The sequence below is a fragment of the Rhamphochromis longiceps genome, linkage group LG3 (assembly GCF_057381845.1).
Source record: "Rhamphochromis longiceps isolate RC_006_pf linkage group LG3, R_longiceps_female_GT1.1, whole genome shotgun sequence".
Taxonomy (NCBI): domain Eukaryota; kingdom Metazoa; phylum Chordata; class Actinopteri; order Cichliformes; family Cichlidae; genus Rhamphochromis; species Rhamphochromis longiceps.
Window position 1 is genome coordinate 52217848 of NC_140559.1, and position 23476 is coordinate 52241323.

Below are 23476 nucleotides of genomic sequence, written 5' to 3' on the forward strand. Positions count from 1 at the left end.
CAGGGAGGTGGTCAGCGCCCTGACCCACTGGTGTCAAGACAACCATCTCACCCTCAACGTCGCAAAGACAAAGGAGTTGATAGTGGACTTCCGGAGGTGCAGAGAAGTACACACCCCCATCACCATCAACGGCGCTGCTGTGGAGAGAGTGAGCAGCTTCCGGTTCCTTGGTGTACATCTGGCTGAGGATCTTACGTGGTCAGTACACACAAAGAAAACAGTGAAGAAGGCGCAGCAGCGCCTCTTCTTTCTCAGGAGACTGAAAAGATTTGGCATGAGCCCCCGCATCCTCAGGACCTTCTATCACTGTGCCATTGAGAGCATCCTCACTGGATGCATCACCACCTGGTATGGCAACAGCACCGCCTACAACTGCAAAGCTCTCCAGCGAGTAGTGCGGTGCTCTGAACGAATAATTGGAGGTGAGCTTCCCTCCCTCCAAGACATCTACAGGAAGCGGTGCCTGAGGAAAGCGGGGAGGATCATCAAGGACTCCAGTCACCCCAGCCATAAACTGTTCAGACTACTTCCATCAGGAAGGAGGTTCTGCAGCATCCGGTCCTGTACCAGCAGACAGAGAGACAGCTTCTTCCACCAGGCCATCAGACTGCTGAACACGTCATAGACACCTCAGCTTCACTACTGGAACTTTAATATTATGCACTCCATACTGTACAGTAATACCACTGTTTTGCACATGTCTCAACTCTGTATATTTTTATATATTTTATTTATTGTTTACTCTATTTAATTTGTAAAATATGTGTACACACACACACACACAGAAAAATATTTAGTATACACATCCAGAAATGCATATACTATTATATATTGTACATATATTTATTAGTTTCAGATGTAGCCATTCTTGTATTTTGCTTGTTTACATTATTGTATTTTGCACAACTCTGTTGCTTGTGAAGCTCGCACACAAGAATTTCACTCACATGTGCTGTACCAATGTACCTGAACATGTGATGTGACAATAAAAGTGATTTGATTTGATTTGATTTGATTTTTGGATCTCAGTGCAGCTATTTGACACTGAACAGGACCTAAACTGGGTCCTTGAGGGATGCCACATTTATTAGACCTAGAGATGAAGAATGGTTTCCTTTTCTTGGGCAGTAAAGGTTGTCTTTCAGATGCAGGAAAACCAGTGTGAAACTTGACTCTGCAAAACAGCTTTGTGCTCCAGATGTTTTTAAAATGTCAGCAAATGTAATTATACAATGACCCACCGCATCACCATCATTCAGAAACTCATATCACTGCTATGTGGATGACACTTAGTTTTATCTACTTGCTAAGGACTCCTACAAAGAGACAGTGAATCATCCAAAAACCTGAATGGGGAAAAAACTTCAACTAGAACTGAAAAATATTTTATTTGGTCCCCCTTAAGCTCCACAAATATCCTCACTGAGGCACTTTATCCACTTATGTTCAAATTCCATTTGAAATCTTGGTGTTTTTAATGGATAGCTCATTGATTTTTAACAATTAAATCAGTGTTATAAACAGCAGCTTTACCAACTACAATCTATTGCTAAATGAAAGCTAATTTGGTCTCTAAAGGACTTAAACATTCATCCATGCTTTTATCACATCTTGGTTGACCATTATAACACCGAAGATTCAAAATGCAGCTGCTTGACTTCTAGCTGGCACAACGACCCACTTCAGTTTTAGATAAAACCTGTGAAATGTCAAATTTAAGTACCGTATGTTTTTTTTAAATCCCTACGTTGGCTACACATCATTGGTATCAGATATTTTAATCCGTTATTTTGTAGAGGTGGGAATCACCATATATCCCACGATACGATATTATCACGATACTTAACGCACGATACGATATTATTCTGCACATAAAGTTAAACTTTATCAATATTCATTTTATCTAATATCAAAGTCTCGCACTCAGTCTTTCTCTCATTTCAGTCAGTTTTATTGTTGACAAACTGAACGGTTTGTATCACAGTCTAGCCCAACTTAACTGAATGCAACCATCTGGTACAATTATAGCTATTCTGAACTATGCAATTTATGAAAACTATGCAGCCCATTCAGCAACTGAAGAATTTGACAGTAAATTAAAACAAAATATAATTTTACATTAAATAAAAAAGTTTTAAACTTAATTAAAATAAAACATGTCTTAAATTAAAATAAGTAAACTGTCATGTTTATTGCTGCCAAAAAGAAAGTTAAACACATTTGGACAGTGAAGGAATGTCAGGATTCTTGCTCAGAAAAAGGATCAAAATGTTCTGAAGTCAGAGTTCCAGTCCACAAAAACTTTTTTTGTAACAAAATATCGATTTCTGCTGTCCCTGTATCGATACATTATTAGCAAACAAAATATCACGATACTACACAGTATCGATTTTTTCCCCCACCCCTATTATTTTGCAGGTTGTGGAATAATCTGCCATCCAACAGAAAAAAACAAACAAAAAAACCCCCCCAACAACCTATTTTCTGTTTGTTTTCATCAAATCTGAGGTGCCACAAGGTTTGGTCCACTGTGAATTTTAGCTGGTGTTTCTGATGTAAAATCTCATTTAAAAATTATCTGATTTTTGACTCCTTTTTATAGTTTTTAAATACTATTTTATTTATATTTCTACCATTCTTGTAGTTTTTGCTCTATTTTCATTTTTAACAGTGTTGTTTGACCATGTGAGGTTTGTGTTTTGAAAATTGGTTTTGTTGGAGACCTGGGAATGTAGATGAGTTTGCCTGGAAACCACAATGGGTCAACTTCTGTTGTTTTAAATGTGCTACATAAATAAAACTGGCTTGACATTCGCTTGAAGAACTAAGACAAAGCAGAAAGGTTACTCTGCCTCCGAGGCATTTACCTGCAACATGAAACCAGTGACATAGCTGCTCATCCAGCTCAGGATCCAAATTCACAAGTTAATTCCAGTAAAATGATAATTCTGACCTTCAGCCCACTTTGGGTTAAGACTCATTTGGTGATCATTGTGTCTAAGTTGTATTAAATGACCAACTCATCTAGAAGGAGTGGCGACTCTTATGAAGTGTGGATGAGCTCATTAGTTCTTCAGACAGATGAACTTAAAAGAGCCTCCGGGTGGCAAACGTCCTGTGTTAACTCACTTAATCAATACAAGTTTAAACAACTAAACAGTGCAGCGCTGTATCCAAACAAACAAAAATGCCAGTTAAATGCAAACTACAAAGTTCATTCGCTAGTTAGCTTCTTGTTTTGAGGCACTCCTCTTTGCATTAGTCACAGATCACCACAACTACAAGCCGAAGCATCCACAGAGATGCGATAAATATGGCACACTTGTCTAATTGAAGCCACAAATTTGAAATGTCACTTGCTCCACTGAGTCCCTTAATCAGCATGCATTTGTTTTCAAATTCCAGTGTTCAGCTATAAAGTCAAGATTTAGCTCTGTGAAATTCAGTTTTGAGGCAGGGACACAAGCAAAAAAAAAAAAGACCTTCTTGTGAACATCAGACTATGGGCATCTCTAATTACAGACTACAAACCTGCTTTTTAAAAACGCAACTGAGCCGACACCATTACGCTTTAAATATTTCACACCACATAATGTTTCCTACTTTGGAAAACTTGCCAAATATTTTGTCTTTTACATAAAGTAGACAGCAGTAAGACCTTCAGAGTAAATCGGTTCATGTTTTGTGACAAACTGAGGAAATTTATGCAAAAACTGCAACGACAAAGTATCAAAGACACTACTGGTGCAGACTTTTAAAAATTTAAAACTGCGCTCTGCATTTCAACCAAATGCACAACACAGACACCTCATCTCTGTCTTCTCCCAACGCGTACACCGGCTCCCCCTGTCATAGACAGCCTCCATGCTCATGCAGTGATTAGGAGTTGAATAGGGGAGCTGTCAGGTCATTCGTCTTTCCTCTCCTCTCCTCCTCTGTCTCCCCTATCCCCATCCGTCATGCCTTAACCACTGGCCTGGACACATAAACAAGATCAACACACACACCCTCGAGGAGTCGACGTGCACGCTTACACAGACACGAAGAGGACCCCACACACGCGCTACAGATTTACTCAAGCAGTCAAGACAAACAAAACACACACACACAGAGCTCTGGCTTTTAAAGAATCCAACAAGGACCCACGACATTAAGCAAATATTTACAGTTACAGTGACATGCAGGTGGACGAAAGGGGAGAAAAGTGCTACCAGAAACTCCCCGTGCTGCTGATGACATATTCTGACTGGTGTGTAAAAGGTCAGATGCATGTGTTAGCTCTTATTCTTGTCATTAACTCCACACTGATGGGCACATTCTGTGTCCATGCCCTCCCCCCCTCTACTTCTTTAACTCAATAGCGATGCCTTAATGCTCTGCCCTCCATTTCCTCTTTACATCCATCCTATTTCTCACATCTTGTCTTCGTGCTAAAAGTAATCAGTAAATGTTCATCAGGCCAAGCATCCTTATCCAAATCCAGCATCCTTTACAGCCCTGAAATATCCTCTAAAAATATTAAAGAAAAAAGGAGCAGTCTGCAGTCACACACACACACACACACTCCTCACCCCTGTCAAGCTAACAAATTTGTTCATGACCATTTTCATGGCCATATCTACAAATTAAATCTAGAATCTACATTTGACATTTGCTATGAGGCTCTTTCCTCAGTGAAATAAAAAGTCTGATTGGCGATCTTTCCAGTAATAAACCCTATCACCACTTCACGGCAGAGCAATTTTTACTTTGTAGTCACAGGAGGAGATGACGACAGAAATATCTCCACTGTAAATCAGCCCATGGGGTATGGGGGGGAAAATAATCTACCAAAATATGAATAAATAAACAGATAGAGAATGGTTATTTCTAGGATTAAAGTTTTCCGTGGGCATCTGTGATCATTTGTGTACCTGAGGCTTTATGAAGCGGCTGAACACTTCATAGAACTACGTAAAAGGAGGAGGAAAAGTAATCTAAAGCTTACAGATGGATCTGACACATGCTGGTTTATTTTCAACTTATTCCTAATACAGTGTGTTGGCTGCCTCTCTGAGACGCTCTTGTCCGTAGTGCTGAAATTGCAGCTATCCGTGGTGCTGAAATCACAGGCATCCTGGACAAAATTGGGTAAGAGCTATTGCGCTTTTGTTCTTAGGATCTCCCTACAGTGGCATAAACAACAAGTTTAAAATCCAAGTGAAAACTTCTGCAGACGACAATACGCTGCCTAAGTTGTGTTCTGTGACAGTGTTCAAGCCCACACAGAGGATGAATTACTATCAAAACACGAGCTTATCAGTTCGCTCGATATTTACAAACTTGCACATCAATCACAGCAAATTTACAGCTGTTTGTTTCCCTTTTTCTTTTTTGAGCGACAGTAATAGTGATTCTGGCAAATGCAGGAAATTACAGGCTAAAACAGATGAGATGGTGAAGGCTGATACAGCAAAAGCTAATAACGGACACAAAACAACCCAGTGAATGCGTCTGGACATCACAAATTTCCTACACATGAGTTTTGAAACATTCCTAAAGTAATCATGCAGGATGACCAATTCACGACCACCAGGGAAAACCATATTCGCCAAGAATTATAAATAATATCTGGTGAGTTTTCCTTAAGCGGCGTGGCTCATCCGGTATAAAAAAAATGAAGTGCTGAACTGGCTAAAAGAATGACTTCTTAAACTCTTTCAGACACTCTGAGACGCAAGTTTATTAAAACAGATTGCCGCTTAGTGGTATTTTGGGAATCCTTAAGCAGTCTGTGACGCACCGAAAGACTCATGATGTACTTCAAACCCACAGGGCATGTTGTCTCAGACTCTGCCAGCAGGTGTCTGGCCTTTTGTGTTAATTATACTTGAACGTGGGAATGATTATTTCATGATCCCTTCAAACAGAGAAGGAAAAAAAAAAGGTGGCCCTAACTAAAATGACAAAAAATGTACACATACACCTCTTATGTCAATTTAATGTTTATAAAAATTAACAACTCCCCTCAAACACTCCTGTCCACTGAACCGCGGCCCCTTCCGAGAGTTTTGATATAACATAAAGCAGCAGGGATCTTTTAGTGCCTGTAGAAAACATCAGAAATTCATAGTTTCACCCTGGGATCCTAGCTCAATAAAACTCATTACAAACCGTCTCACATAGGGAGCCAGCAGTAGCAGAATTGGAGCCTATATGGCTAAAGGTAAAGTGTAAATAGATATTGTACTGCAAAGACTCAGTAACTGCTATACTTGTGTTTATTTGGCAACCTCAGTTCCATACACAATAATGGTGCCTACTAATTTTATATGACAGTTGTTTTAAATTAGAGCCAGCAGAGCATCTACAGTAGCCAGCATAACTACGTCAGGACCTTTTAACACAGTAACGCTAAAAGTGATTGTGTTAAAAGAATTGCCTTTAATGACTTTAGGATTCTATCATTGGGTTCGCAGCTGTATTGAAGTTTAGACTCTGAGCTCTTGGCCCCTGCAGGCATGAAAGCTGAACCAAAGAGCAGATTATCTTAACAGGGTGAGAAGCACTTTCAGCCTCTAAACTACTGGCAGTGTGATGAATTTAATTTGGATATACATGCTGAATCATTTTTGTCCACTATTTTAGATTACAGCCAGCAGTTTCAGGCACTGGGGTTTTGATGAAAGCACCTTCTGATGGTAGCTCTGTTGGTAGACTTCTGCACATGTCAGTGAATCTTGTTGACCTGTCAGAAGCGAGATGTAGTCTTTCTTTTAAGGTTGATGTGTAATTTAACATCTTCTCTAGTACCAGCTCAGAAGGCTTCGACGCTGTGCCCCGAATGTTAACGTGTTTATAATGAACAAGTTCACAGCACGCTTGGACAGATTAAAGTTTTTGTAATTCTTCCCAAATGTCAGACTGAAACATTAAATTTGAAGTCTTGCTGTGAGACTTCGGCGTGTGCAGTCCCAGGGCTGCATAACACCCAAATGTGTCTTGTTAAGGAAAACCTGAAACAAAATGTTTTTACTTCACTTAACCATCATTTCATTTGAAATAATTGCCCATTTCAATTCCACTCAGTCAATATTAAAAGCAGCAGTGACCACTCATTTAGAGAATAATGCTACAATGAACACTTAGATCCACAAAATACTTTTTTTTTTTACACAACTTTTAGGTTTACATGTATAAAACATTAAATTAGTGCTAGGAATTTCCTGAAAAATGATATGTACACAGATTATACTTCCCTCATACTTGTTTTGTGATATTATTCTGTTATTATATGTTACCTTATATATGTAATCAAAGTAGTTGAATTAGAATACTGCTGTAGATCATATTATACCCTTTAAAATAGAGTGTGTGATCTGTATGTAGTTTAGTTCTCATTATACTTTTGAGTTAACAGAACATATTCACATATTAGTTCATTAGATAAATGTGCATCACTCTGTATCCTTGATCTGCTGGGAATGTGTTACACTGTTTTCTTGACATGCTTAATTGTTGAATCATGAAGAGAAGGTTGTAAGCAGGAGACTCTGTGTCTAAAGACAGGGGAGATAGACAGACCACATTCCACACCCCCACCTTACAGAAAGCAGAGAAACAACTGCCGAGGTCATAACTTAGGCGCTGTAACAGAGAAAAAATGTGATGTTTTGGCTTTTACGACTAGCTGGGGGCCACTAGAGACTATAAAAAGCTGAGCAACCCGTCACCATTTTGAGACATGTGCCTGACCCTCTGGTAGCATCTCTCCCGTCCGGACGTTGTAATGCTCTTATTGTTGATTTGTATGGAAATAAATGATTGTTGATTGAGCATTGATACACCGAGTATTGTCCCTCCTTCAGCCCAAAGATTCAAAGAACTGCGTGTTTTCAACAACTTGGTGCCGTGTGACCCGGATCTTTGGTGTGCTGAGGAGGTGTAGATTTGACCTTTGGTGAGATCGTGAGGCGAGGTGAACAGAGGACCGGTCCAAAAATAAAAAGGTAAGCACAGCCTGTTGTATTATAAATACCAAATGTGCATATTGGGCTTTCCAAATTAATCTGTTCGCTGAGTCACATGTGTTTTCACAGTAAATTTGTCGGTGTCTGGTTTTTGGCGCAAGATACTAACAACATAAGTTGAGGCTGAATTCCAGTGTGTTAAATAAACTGCTTCTACCGAGATACTAATAAGATACTACGTTGGACTAGATGCAGCCACTTTACCTTCCACATTTAATTTTGTCTAATACTGGCTTCTGTAGCAATAATACATTAGAATTTATTCTGAAGACGCGGCCATTAGTTCAGTACATTGAAGTCGAGGTTTGAAGTTTGTTTATGGTGTCGGTTACGTCCTGGCTCTTGCCGGCTATGAAATAGAAGTTGATTTAAGGAAAAGCAGATGCTGGCTTCACGGTGCGGTTAAACACTGGCAACGCGAGAGCGAAACACGTCCGTAGGTTTGGTTTATGATACGGCCGTGTTCCGGTGATATGCGGCCGTGAAGTGCAGTAGTGGTTGGTGCTAATTTTAGTACATTGAACAGAGGTTTGACGGTGGTTTGTGGCGTCAGTCGAGTTTTTTTTTAAGGGCTGCGGTCATAAAACAAAGTAAAATTTTACTTGCCAAGAAGTACATAGAGCAAAACCTGGTTTATGATGTCTGGTATAACTTCGGGGATGCAAGCATCACTTTTATGATGCGACTTTGCCCCGTGGTGGCGGTCATAAGCGCAGAGAAAGGGGTATTTTGGTCTATGGTGCAGTGTGCTTTAAGAAGATCTAATAGTTGAGCTCAGAGGTTTCTGTGTAAAATTCCCGCTGAGGAAAAGTGTTGTGTGTGAGTGTCAAAGCGCGCTCTGGGTGAGAGAGTGTGTGAAGCTGCGAGGCGCGCTCTGGGTGCTGTCTTGTGGGTAAAGCGCGCACTGAGTGAGAGTGTGAGTGAGGCGCGCTCTGAGTGTGTTTTTGTGTGGAGTGTGAAGCGTGAACACAGTGACGGTTAATGTGTTTGATTAGGAGGACATTAGAGCAAATACACATTTTAGGATCAAAGGTTGATGCCTAGTGTACCTGTGGAACTTTGCCCTAGGAGTGGCGACCCTCCTGTCCGTGGACGCGTGGCCAGGACCGGCGTTGTCCGGGTGCCGAGGTGGTGACTTGGGGAGGTGAGGGCCCCCGCATAGCTACGGAAATAACACTGGAACGGCCGTGTAATCACGGGTTCACATTTATTCCGGACTAGAACAAGACACATTTTGCGAACAAACGTTGAGTCTAGATTAGTAAAGAAATATAAAAAGGTTGAATTCCTCGTTTCAGTGGTTGAAATTGTTGTGTGCCTGTCCCCTGACGAGTGTGAAATTAAAATAAAGAGGGAATTTGGAGCCACATAGAGATAGACGGGCATAATTGGGTGTATTACTCTGTGGTGTAATAAAAATAAAAAGGAGAGATAGTAAGAGGTGTGCAGTGGAGAATTATGGAGGAGTACAGAGAGGAATGTGTTGGGAGACTGGCGTACAGTTTACGCTGTCAAGGTAGGCGGGTTGCCTGCTTATCTGTTTAACAGTGATGAAAATGAAATTAAATAAATCTCTTAGTGTGTTAATACAGGAAGCTGCGGACCTGGACCAACTGCCCCCACAAGCACAGCGGCCGAAGCAAAATTATAGGTAATGGGAACCACACCCAGCACGAATCAGCAGCTGTGAAAAAGACAGCAGCGAGGAGAGAATTAGAGGAGAAATTAAGAGAAGTTTTAACACATAAAATTGGGGCCAACGGACTTGTGGAGGTTGGGAAGGCGTCCGGAGCATCACAACAAAAAGGTGAAACAAAAACACACACAAGCAGAGAAATCTGAGAGAAAGGCTCCTTTTAAGGTAACGCCTAGTTTGAGAAAAGATAAAATTAACCTGCTTTTATACAAATGCACATACACGCAATGAAGAAACAGCTTACACTCATGAACACGTGAAGATTTTCCAGCAAGGTTAAAGAAAAATTAACATACTTAAATGATGAAGTCTATACATTACTGACAAAGAAACCCTCTGGGTTGCAGGACAACAATTTAACTAAAAAAGAAAAAAAAAAAAGGAACACTGGTCTAACCAACCAGGCAAGACACAACAAATTTAGTGGTTAAAAGATTCAAATTGTGACATGTTTTCTGTTGATTGATTAATAAAAGTGATTACTGAATGAAAGAAAGTTCCTTTTTGGGCTTTTAAACATGATCTTAAGAATTTTAACATATACCGGTGTTGTCCTGTCAACTTGGTGGGTTAGGAGTTGATTATATCGGGAGACAAAAAACAAAAAAAAGGGGGAGAGAAGGCTGACACAGGGCCTGGCCCCATTGCCTCCCCTCTGAATAACACAGCCAACACAACAACATTTTCCTGTTCGTTTGTTTTTGTTTTTTGTTTGTTTTTGTTTTGTTTTGTTTTTGTTTTTGTTTTTTCTATACATATTTAATTACAGGCTGCTTTGCCGGCCCTGAAAGCCGAGGCTGACTGGACTCCTGCTCTCCCCCATACGTGACACTGACCAAATGCTGCAACAGCTGGACCCACAACAACGACCTGAGAATGTCAACAGACCTGCAGGAATGTGATCTCATGCAGCCGAGACGGAGAGCACTAAACCTAAGGCCCGTTTCACTACACGGGGGAAAATTCCCAGACTGCGTCAGCTGACAGAGCTGTGACGAGACGCCCGCCAAGCCCGAATGACAAGTAAGGCCGAGCGAAAGAATGCTGACCTTGATAACTTTGCATTCACACTGTGCAGGACAGTGATGGACCAACACGGATGATCGGGTGGCGAAAAAGGGCGTGACCGAGACAAGAGGAGTAACTGAGGACAGAAGGCACCTCAGAATGGACAAAAACACAGAAGAAGATGCAGGTTTTACCTGCGGTGAACATCGACACTGGAGAAAGGACCGCCCCAATTGGGGTCAGAACCAGGACGGACTGAATTTTGAGCAGCAGCAGCAGCAGCAATGGTCGCAAACAAACTGAAAAAGGAGGGGGGCAGGACCCCAGGGCACGCTTCAGGCCGTGGTTTACCCAGAACACCAGAACAGGAAAGTGATGAACACAAACACCCACACAAACACACACATCTACATGCACTGACTCAGAATGAAGAGAAACTACACACACACACACACACACACACACACACACGCTGATGCAATGAAGAATGCTTTGCTTATGCTGATATGCAAAATGCTGCACACAAACATCCCAATGCATAATTTTTATGAGGAGCCATTGATTACCATTAAATACTTAGAATGTGTTATATGTCACCTAGAAGGCATTTATGTAGATTTTAGGAATAAGCTCTAAAACGGTTTGGTTATGAAAACAATGTCTGTGCGTGATGTCTGTTTATGGCTCAAGGCCTTGACTGAATTCTTTGCTGTGCTTCACACAGCCCTGATGAGGAACAGTGGCACAGAGTGAAAATGATGAATTAATAGTGTAAGTTTTAGGTTGGAGTACGGCATTTTCTGTGATTGAGTTTTAATTCAAGGAGGAACAAAAGGTGTTACGGCACCTGAGGTTCTCATTCCCACACAATATTGTCCCGGCAGGAAGCAAAATGTTCCTGTGAATTTCTGGTTGATTGTTTGGTTTTGTTTAGCGCTAGCTTGATTTTATCAGTGAGCTTTGGCTTGTGTTCTTTCTCGTAAGCGAGAGAGGGATAGTTTTATGCTTGGACATGTCTGCAACGGGCCCTAGTTTGTGTTATTTTAGTAGTATTTTGTTGGTTATGTCTGTTTTCGTTTTTGTTACAGTGCACTGGAGAAAAAACATCTGAGAGGTGTGATCCACCGGTGGTGATACGTTGATATTTTGTGAGTTCATGATTTAACAATCAGCTCTTTAAACAAGGCCTGAAAGATTGAAATTTAAAGCGCTATAAAATATTATTACTGTAAACAGTTGCAAAGTGTGCTTCTCCATGATTGTAATTGGCTTGGGAGAAATTCACTTGTAGGGAACACTGATCTAAAAGGATTGCACCGAGTCAATCCGGCCCAAAAAACAACAAGGAATTGTTTTCCTTTAAAATGATGACGTCATCTTGCTGGTGATGGAGGCTCGAATAGGTTGCGCGGGAGACTCCATTATCAGCAACATCTGGTATGAATGTGTATGGAGGTATGCATGCGAATGGACTGTGATGGACTGACGACTAAAAGTTTTGACTGACTTGATACTGAGACAATGACTGCACCCACTTTAGGATTAGTAAATGCCAATAAACAATTTATAAACAATTCACCCAGGCGACAAGAGAAGGGTGGATGCTTCGCTTTGTTTTGTTTTGTTTTTTCAGGAGCAGGAGGATAAGAGAGACTGGAGGAGGAGACTTTAGCTTTACATAAGTATGAACTGCAGACTTAACACTGTGGTTGCTGATTTTGAGTTACCGATGTTTGCATTAAGAAAACTGTGCTATATTAGCTGTGTTTTGAGTAAGGTATCATGTTATATTATTGGGAATGCCAAATGCTACAGTGGAGAAGACTTTTGATGCCACTCATGACTGGAACATGTTATTATTAACCATAGCAGGCCACTGTAAAAAGTCAATTAAATTTTATAGAGGAAAATCGCCAAAATTGAACAATACCTATGAATGACTGGCCACATTCAGAATAGAGATATGCAATAATAAACATTGGTCCACATGATTTAGGTTCTCACTTGAAATAGTAAGTTATTAAATGTAGAATATAATCGACAGGGACATTTGATAGGATGTGGTACTGCAAAAGAACAAGAGCAAAGTAAATAAAGAAAATATTGTGTTTAGTTTGGATAAATTCAAATTAAAATGTACCATTACAAAAAGAATTGGTTAAAACTAATTAAAACTGATATAAAATTGAAAATCTGAAGTCGAAGCTAAATAAAAATAAAAACTGATGAAAATTGCAAAACTATTACAACCCTGGTGCAGAGATTGGCAAATCTGACCAGGAAACGTTATAAAATGGATTGTCAGGATAGTCAGCGTTAAAGCCACTTTTGACAGTCCATACTAGGATGGCATTGGACATCTTCGGGGCAGAAACGGGTTGGTGTGACCAAGGTGTGGTTTGGCTTGTTGTATGTACATTTCAAAATGTTACAGCTCTGGATGGACCAGTTACCAGGGCATGGAAGGAGGACAGACTTTATTAAATATGGAGAAGGGAAATGTCCGGGATTGACGATCCTCAGTGATGACAAGGCTGGAGCAACGGTACTCGAGAGAAGAATTTCTGATACTTTCTGAGATATGATGTCACTAACCTTCTCTTTTAATTGTCTAGCTCCAATGAATTGACACATGGGAGTGTGTCAAAAAGGGGGAGTTGACTCCGAACATCAAACAATGGTTTTATGAACATCTTATGACGTTATTTCTGTGTTTAATAATTTAGCTATGGTAAAACTTAAGCGTATAATGTGTTAGACTTAGAAAGGGTTCACTAATTTTTGATTTCTTTTACACACACATAGATTATGATTAGAATAAGTCCTGAACATAATATTTTAAACCAAATTTGAATCATTAGAAGAACAATGGATAACAATATTAGATTATCAAGGCTAGGGAGAGAGGTGTTTTGGTTTTCTGTCTCTTGCAGAGAAAGGAAGAGACACCAGACGGGGACCCGGAGATGTGAGGACCCTTCACAGCAGAGACAGATGTAGGGACAGCCGAGACAGCAACTGGGGTCAAGTGTCATGACGTTTGGGCTCCTGGAGAAGATGGATCCCACAGACACAGCAATAACCATGAAGGGGTTGGCGAAAACCAGGAACACCAGACCAACGAGGTTCGAGAGGCTCTTGGCAAAAAGGGGGACACGCCGGTGAACCCAAAATACACAGATCTTTGTTTGAAATCAGGGCAGAATAATCCCCAGAACTGTGCAATGACTAAAGGGTGGTCTAACCCCGGAGGTCGAAGAAAGAAGCTGAGAATCACCCAACTGGAAGACACTGGTAGCTGCAGCAATAAAAATAAAGGTTAAAAGCTCCTTAGACAGAGGTTCTAGTCTAAGTACATTTGAAAGGTATAAGGGGGCATTAAAATGGGAGTGGAAAACTGGAGCACCAAAATAAAGCTGTGGGAAAATGGGGAGTGATGGGAGTGTCATCTGTAACTGCTGTTATGGTTGTAAATCTAACTTTGCTTGCATCTGAACTGCGTGAACACAGAGGTCATCCCCCATATGGTCCACCCGTTAAAAGGGGACAGAGGGCCTCAGGATCAAGAAAACCTGGACCTTGCAACGCTGAAGTGCTTGTTATTAGTGATCTCTTTAATGAGAGATCAAAAGAGGGTATTGTGATATTATTCTGTTATTATATGTTACCTTATATATGTAATCAAAGTAGTTGAATTAGAATACTGCTGTAGATCACATTATACCCTTTAAAATAGAGTGTGTGATCTGTATGTAGTTTAGTTCTCATTATACTTTTGAGTTAACAGAACATATTCACATATTAGTTCATTAGATAAATGTGCATCACTCTGTATCCTTGATCTGCTGGGAATGTGTTACACTGTTTTCTTGACATGCTTAATTGTTGAATCATGAAGAGAAGGTTGTAAGCAGGAGACTCTGTGTCTAAAGACAGGGGAGATAGATAGACCACATTCCACACCCCCACCTTACAGAAAGCAGAGAAACAACTGCCGAGGTCATAACTTAGGCGCTGTAACAGAGAAAAAATGTGATGTTTTGGCTTTTACGACTAGCTGGGGGCCACTAGAGACTATAAAAAGCTGAGCAACCCGTCACCATTTTGAGACATGTGCCTGACCCTCTGGTAGCATCTCTCCCGTCCGGACGTTGTAATGCTCTTATTGTTGATTTGTATGGAAATAAATGATTGTTGATTGAGCATTGATACACCGAGTATTGTCCCTCCTTCAGCCCAAAGATTCAAAGAACTGCGTGTTTTCAACAGTTTGCAACAGTATTGAAGTTATTAAGTTGTGACCTTCAATTTCAAATCCCAAAGAAATACTGTAGCTGAACACTGAACCACCTTTAACAGTCTAATTAGTGAGTAATGACTGAACACTCAGGTGATACATTGTATCGCTTCAAACCCATTTCCACGTCAGGTTCAAGCTGTCCAGACTACAAAGTATCCATCAAGTGACTCATGAGTGTCTCCAAGGTAACTGATAACAATTAATCATAGAAACCCGAGTACATTCTTAGAAAGCAGTTCCAAGTATGCCATGAAAGCACATACATATAATTGAATGAGAAATAACTAGTTAGGCCCACAATTTATTGTGCACTTCGTGGAACCCCAATTCAGCAGTCATGTGTTTGATGTCGTTACTATCCCACCACTTCATCAACTTCCATAACAGCAGACGATGTGTTATAATTACAGCGACAGACTAAGACAGCAAGAGCACGGAAAACAGGATTCAGTGAGTCGCACGTCGCTTTCTAGAGATCAAAGTAAAGCAATATGCATCTCCCCTATCCCAAAGAAGCCTCAGTATTGTACTGCTGGGAGTAATGCCTCCCATTTCATGTGGACCTGTATTGATGACTCCTGTCAGTAGTGATAGTGAGTCATCGAGTTTCTGCACTAATAAATATTAAGCTGTCAGAGCAGGACTTTTATTTTAAAATAAAAACAAACCAAAATGGAAATTCTTGACTCAACAGTCAAGCCCATATTTAGTCCTTCCTCTTCATCTACTGCTCAGCATGCTGCCTTTAATGCTACAACATTCACAGTCTCTATTTTGAGGGACTAGTGGAGCCCAGAACACCAAATGACTAACAGCCGCCTCTTATTTACAGAATGTACTATAACAGTCTAGTTTTTCCTCAGCACAGAACATCACACATTATTTATTTGAATATTTTTATAGCCTTATCATGGTTGCTGGATTTTCTAGTTAGTATTTATAGGTTTTGACATTTGGGTCTTCAGTTTTTTTTAAATCCGAGCTCCTTCCTCTTCCTTTAGTTCCTGTGACTACACACACAGGTGTGTGTGTTGTTATCAGAGTGTGTGTACAGCTCATGTGCACTGACCGTGGTTCTGAAATGGCTTTCTGGCAGCAGTAACTCGCAAAGTTACAGACTTTTATTAGCCTGAACAGCAGGGGAGGCACAGGTGAAACATGGATCTGTTTTATTTAGCTGTGCTAGTGAGCCAGCAGGAACAACAACAGGGCTCTGGCAGTGGCAGCGCTAAACTCTGTGCAGACATTTATTAACGTTATTAGTTACACAAGCATTTAACAAATCAAAATGTCCTACTGTGAGAAAAGTCTAATAGTAATGTTTACTTGCACAGCCAATAAACCAATCATAATGTGATTAATCCTGTAATGCGGCTGAGGTAGAGCCCATGTAAACAACAACGCTCTGCTTTTCCTAAACGCTGATATATTCTCATAATCAGAAGTTATGTGCAGTTTTAGCTTCAATATTTAAAAAATGAGTTTAAAAAATGTAAATATCTTAATCAAACTTTGACTCTGTACTGGAGGCTTAACTGCATTTTTCCTTCAGTTTATTATCTTGAGGCATTCACCGAGTCAAAGAAACCCTCAGTGCTTCATTCTTTGGTGAGCACACCTAAAAAAGGAGAGCTTTACCACTAAAACATGGTAATAACAAAGCCGAAATGTCATCATCTCACAAACTAAGACTGTAATAATAATGTAGCCACGCCCTGTAAACACTAGGACTGGTGCAGTACATTTACCAGCCACAGGTGTAATCACAGTGTTAACCCAAGTAGCACACAAATAAGAGCAGTAACCCTTTCATGCATGAATTATGACAACCTCAATCAGGATTTTTTTCTTACGTATTTTTATTCATCTTTAGGCATGAAAAAAGATTTTTGAACTTAATTTTTTTAAAACATGTACTTTTCAAAGAGTTTTTTTGACTTATGAATTTGGTATCGAGTGACACGTCAGTGTCCAATGTTGTTGTTTATCTGCAAGTAAACCATCAACACTGACACAAACACAAGACAACCGCCTTTGAATAGCTGCCCACTGTAGTGACCACTATGCGTGAAAGGGTTAAACAATTTATCAGGATTTTTCTTAATACTTTAGTGATTTTGTGCCACAATGTGATAACTATAAATGGAACATGTTACTGTACGCTGTGATTAACATGTGGTTATACAGTGGGGCAAAAAAGTATTTAGTCAGCCACCGATTGTGCAAGTTCCCCCACCTAAAATGATGACAGAGGTCAGTAATTTGCACCAGAGGTACACTTCAACTGTGAGAGACAGAATGTGAAAAAAAAATCCATGAATTCACATGGTAGGATTTGTAAAGAATTTATTCGTAAATTAGGGTGGAAAATAAGTATTTGGTCACCTCAAACAAGGAAAATCTCTGGCTCTCACAGACCTGTAACGTCTTCTGTAAGAAGCTTTTCTGTCCCCCACTCGTTACCTGTATGAATGGCACCTGTTTGAACTCATCATCTGTATAAAAGACACCTGTCCACAGCCTCAAACAGTCAGACTCCAAACTCCGCCATGGCCAAGACCAAAGAGCTTTCGAAGGACACCAGGAAAAGTATTGTAGACCTGCACCAGACTGGGAAGAGTGAATCTACAATAGGCAAGCAGCTTGGTGTGAAAAAATCAACTGTGGGAGCAATCATCAGAAAATGGAAGACGTACAAGACCACTGATAATCTCCCTCGATCTGGGGCTCCATGCAAGATCTCATCCCGTGGGGTCAAAATGATCATGAGAACGGTGAGCAAAGATCCCAGAACCACACGGGGGGACCTGGTGAATGACCTCCGTAAGAAGCATTTGAAAGTCCTGGAGTGGCCTAGCCAGTCTCCAGACCTCAACCCCATAGAAAATCTGTGGCGGGAGTTGAAAGTCCGTGTTGCTCGGCGACAGCCCCAAAACATCACTGCTCTCGAGAAGATCTGCATGGAGGAATGGGCCAAAATACCAGCTACTGTGTGTGCAAACCTGGTAAAGACCTATAGTAAACGTTTGACCTCTGTTATTGCCAACAAAGGTTATGTTACAAAGTATTGAGTTGTATTTTTGTTATTGACCAAATACTTATTTTCCACCCTGATTTACGAATAAATTCTTTACAAATCCTACCATGTGGATTCATGGATTTTTTTTCCACATTCTGTCTCTCACAGTTGAAGTGTACCTCTGGTGCAAATTACTGACCTCTGTCATCATTTTAGGTGGGGGAACTTGCACAATCGGTGGCTGACTAAATACTTTTTTGCCCCACTGTATAAATCCAATAGAAGTAATGACTTATCATTACGTCTACCTCACTACTTATGATTTATCTACGCCATGCATGGACCAAACTATGATCTGAATAAACAGGAAAAAAGAAAAATGGAAGACATAGAAGCTCTGGGAAAAAGCTACAAAGCATTTCTAAAGACTTGAATGTCCATCAATCCACATTTAGACAAATTGTCTACAAATGAAGGAAATTAGGCTGCTATTGGCATTCTCCCTAGGAGGGGGCATCCTTCAAAGACTACACAAAGAGAACAATGTGCAATCCTCAAACAGGTTAAAAGAACTAAATGGTAACAGCGAGAGACCTTGTAAAACGTGGAAAAAGGTAGATGATGAACCCATTTCTCCAAGAACACACTCGAGCACTCTTAAGTTACAATACTTACCAAAGTCAAACTTTCTGACAAAAATACTTTGGGCTGCTCTCTTTTTCACAAAGGCCCGCCACAGTGGGTAGCTCCACATATGATTTAGCAGATTTTTTTATTAATAGTATTTATTTTATTTCTATTTATTTATACATACACCAGATGCACTCCCTGACACAAACCCACCTACATGGATCAACCCGGGGATCTTTTGCTCGTTAGGCGAATGTGTAAACCACCACACTGTGGAGATGACTTTTAGACACAAATACACAATTTCTTTGGGGGGAAAAGGCTGTGCTGCACACTAACAGAGGTACAGGGTGTACCACAGCTTGGGGCCTGGATGTCTTGCCACCATTGAGAGAACAATGGATTCCAAATCACAACAGCTACTACAGGAGAGTGTCGAGCAGCGGCTCAGCTGAACAGAATAGTTGATATTAGAGCTGGGCGATATGAGATTTTTTCATATCACGATATGTTTTTTTCATTTCAGGCGATAACGATATCTATCACGATATAAGCCAAATAACTATATTTGTAAGATTTAAATGTGCCGTTGCTCACAAGTAAAATGTGAAATAATCAGCAGCTTGTTTTTATTTAAATATTTATTTCCCATAATAAGTTCAACAGGGTAGATGTACTTAAGGAACATGAGACTTTTTCAGATAAATAAAGGCAAATATTGCAAACTACACAAAAGGCAGCCGCTAAAGCGTTTAAGTTTCAAAATAGGACAAACGAAACAGACTACTAAATTGTCAATTCCACTTAGAAACAAAATATTAATTCTAAAAATAAATCTTAGTTTGTTTTACAGAAGAACAGACAAAACTGACTAACTTTTGTCAATATCAAATAAACTGAGAACTAAAAGGAAATTCTCAATCTCTCCTTGTTGTATAGCTGAGCTTTTCAAACAGTTTTAACAGTTACTTTAGTCTGACAAAAGCCGAATGACGAATTAGCGCTTCCAGTCAGAGACTGAGGCTACGTCCACACGTACACGGGTATTTTTGAAAACGGAGATTTTCCATTTTCGTTTTAAAAAATAATCCCGTCCACACATAAAGGCAGAAATGAAGGAAAACGCTGCTATGAACATGCCAAAGCAGCAGGTGGCGCTAGATTCCTAACCGTGCCTAAATGTTGGCCAATCAGAAGTCTAGAAGCCTCGGTGGGAAAAAGTAAACAAAGCTGGGGCATAGAAGCAGAACCGAGTCGTATGTGTGGAGGGACAGTAACTGTGTGTATATGTAAGCATTTAATATTACGTACCGGGACATTTATTCTCTCCTCATTTTCTTTCGCCGAAAATTGTTTTCTGACAAACCATCCTACTTTGGCAAAACGTCCTACCGTAAGTAGTTTATGCACATTTCTGCTGTCACAGAGTAATTCCAGGCCAATTTAAGTAGGTATGACGGTTTGCCACCTAACTTTGCCCATCAGAGTATACTTGTAGCTGTTATTAACAAAAGTAGGACGATTTGCCACTAAATTTTAGCCGTTTAAGTATGCTTGTAGGTGACATTCACAAAGGTAGGATGGTTTGGCACTTAATTTTACCCGTCAGAGTATGTGTCTAGCTGTTATTAACAAAGGTAGGATGATTTGCCACTGAATCTTAGCTGTTAAAGTATGCTTCTAGCTCAGATTAACAAAAGTAGGACGATTTGCCACTAAATTTTAGCCGTTTAAGTCTGCTTGTAGGTGACATTCACAAAGGTAGGATGGTTTGGCAGTTAATTTTAACCGTCAGAGTATTTTTCTAGCTAATATTCACAAAGGTAGGATGGTTTGGCACTGAATTTCGTGTTGTGCGCATGCGCAGAAACAACGGGTAGGATGGTTTGCCAGGTAGGATGGATTCCCAGAACACCGTCTTTCGTGCTTGGCACTCCTACCTTTCCTAAGGTGATGCTCATAGTGCAGAAGCCGATGCTGCATTCACTTACACTCGGATATCTGAGCTTCACTGTGAAAACATGATCGTACATTTGATTGAATTTTATTGTTTTAGCTTCGGGGTGGCACCTGGGGTGGCCAGTCTGGTTGGGGCTGTGGCCCGTGCCCCCCCCGCTGGATATGCCACTGAACTTCACACAATGATGTTAAATCAGTCAGTCTTGTCAGCTTTAACCAGTCAGTCAGTTCCCCATTCTTTTTTAAATTCTCACACACCAGAAACTCACAATCAGCTCACTCATTTAGGCCACAGACACGTTTTATTCAGTTTTCCTTCTTTCCCTTCATCATAAAACACGTGACATGTTGTCATGCACTTCACAAAACAAGTTTGTTCTTATGTGTTCAGTATTGTGTATCTGGGTGCAGGGTTCACTCGCACATCAAAACAGGAAACTCAGTGTTTTAGAGTCTCCAACACATCCCATTCACTTGTGCTAAAATTCAGTCACCTTTCCTTAATCTAATTATGATCAGCTAATTTGCATATCAGCTACCATCCCACCAAGTTGACAGGACAACAGAAATGCATGTTCAAAATGTTATCACAAAAATAGAATTTCCCTCATACAGTAAATTACTTGTGCTGCATCAGACAGAAAGCATCTCCCAATTTACTATATTAACAACTAAATTTATTGTCTGATCACTGGTTGTTCAAACCAGAATCTTTTTCCCCACAAAAGTTAAACTGTTGTCCTGCAGCCTACAGAGTTAATTTGTCAGCATTGGATAAATTCAGCATTTGGTAACAAGCTGATTTTCATTGCATGTGTGTGTGTTATTAGGCAGGTTTAATCGATGTCTGAGGAGCTGCATTTCCAGCAGAACATGTTGTTAAAGCTGCCTTTCCTACACACTTGTTTGCTATTATTTGATCTTTTTTTTTTTTTAAACTAATTTGCTATTAGTCCAATGGTCTTTGCATCACTTTTCATCACACTAAGTGACTTGGACAAGATGACAAGCAGAATCTCATGCTTAAGATGCCGTCTGGTCTTCATGAGTATCATTGTATGTGTATATGCATGTAGGGTTAGCATGGTTAATGCATTTTCTGTATGTTTTTGTGTTCCTCTGTCATCAAATTTTCATTATTCTCATCACTGCTTAAAACAACACACATCTCTCTGTTTTTTTTAAACTGTCCTTTTCTCCAAAACAGAAAGTAGCGTTACAGTTGTTTCAGACTGAGAAACACCAAACACTCTTCATGTTATCATTCATACTTCATCCACACAAATATTTTATTTCTTTTTGTCCACTGGGCAGGTGACCTGCAGAATCATGTCTGCCCCAGCTGGATACCTTTTCACACACACCGTGATGCCAGACACACTCACTTCTGCTTAGCGCACAATTTCACTTCATTCGTCAACGATCCACACACCACGTACTGCCCAATAAATACTTTGCAGTGTATTTCACCCTTGGACTTCTTTTACGTTTGCGGCAGGAAACGCGACTTACCCCAAAACCCAGGCTACGTGTACACAACAGATCACAGAATTCTAGTTTCTAGGTATGTGTCTGTGTGTATGCGTGTGCATGTGTGTGTGTGTTTGGGCGTGCGTGTGCATGTGAGTGTGTGTTTGGGCGTGCGTTTGTGTGACCTCCTGGGCCCTGTTTCAGGAAGCCGGTTTAGAAAACTCAGAGTGAAAAACGATACGCAGGGTTGAGTAACCCCGAACTGTCCAACTCGGAATATTCGGTTTCAGAAAGGCTGATAACAATTAGTTCAATCAACGCGGAGTTGCTTTAACCCCAAGTGAAGCGCGCGGACGAGGATACATAAAGCCCTGATAAGCGGAGCACAGATTAAGCGAGTCACCATGGAGACGGAGGGAAAGAAGGCGCGGTCAATGTATTTTACAGCGCTTGAGGCCGAAATTCTGATGGCAGCATATGCCGATAACATGCAAATTCCGCGGAAAAAAGTAACAGCCTCAGCTGCGAAAGAAAGGGAGCATGCATGGCAAAACATAGCCGACAGAGTCAATGCGTGAGTGTTAATTTAAACATTGATCTAGGGATTTCCACCCATTTAACACGTTATTTTATCATATGTTATTTTATTTGTTATTTTATACATTTTATTTTGTGATGTGATGTGAGCGCAGGTGCAACCCAACAGGCCCCAAACGTGCCTGGCAGCAAGTAAAAATGAAATATAAAAATATAGTCCAAACAGGTAAGGTGTAATTGTATTATGAGCCATAGTGCTTGGTCTGTTTGTCCTATGTAAATCAATTGCAGTTAGAGGCTACATTAATTTTCTTTCTGTAAGCACTTATTGAAATTATCTGAGCACATTACAAGTACATATTTGCTTACTCTGTATGCTCAAATGTGGCCCGTTATAGCCAACAGAAAAAAAGCGGAGGCCCGAAAAACAGGTGGGGGTCCTCCACCACCACCACTCACAGAGGCTGAGCAGTTGGCCCTCAGCCAAAACAGTGGGCGCCCTGTGGCCGAAGGCATCTCTGCGGGGACATCCTCTGAGTCAATAACCCCGCAAGACACAAGTGCCTACATAAGGGGTAAATTCAAAATAATACATGATGTGCATACATCCTTTCTTCACAGTCACCTTTGCAGTGCTACTCATTCATTTGATAAACTCTTTACCATAATGGATTATTTTGTAGTGAAGTTATTTCCCTACTGAGTTTGCCTTCCCTCAGCCTTGGTTGTCTTTGAGAGCATAATGACAATGAAGTGTAAGGTGCTTGGTATGTTTGTTAATTGCCATTTGGTCCCTTGTAAGTTATAAGTGACCTGTATAAACCTCATATTCTATCAGTTGATGGTGG

General features: G+C 40.4%; 1 protein-coding gene and 1 long non-coding RNA gene across 2 annotated transcripts in view; one reads left to right on the forward strand and one right to left on the reverse strand.

Annotated features, from left to right (window-relative positions):
* The window catches only part of pcxb (pyruvate carboxylase b), a 337084-nt gene that overhangs the window by 62555 nt on the left and 251053 nt on the right, over positions 1 to 23476 (reverse strand). The window lies entirely within an intron of this gene.
* Positions 7821 to 14922, forward strand: LOC146675192 (uncharacterized). The gene is made up of 2 exons (XR_014910251.1): positions 7821 to 7988; positions 10475 to 14922. It is a non-coding gene; the product is annotated as an uncharacterized LOC146675192 (long non-coding RNA).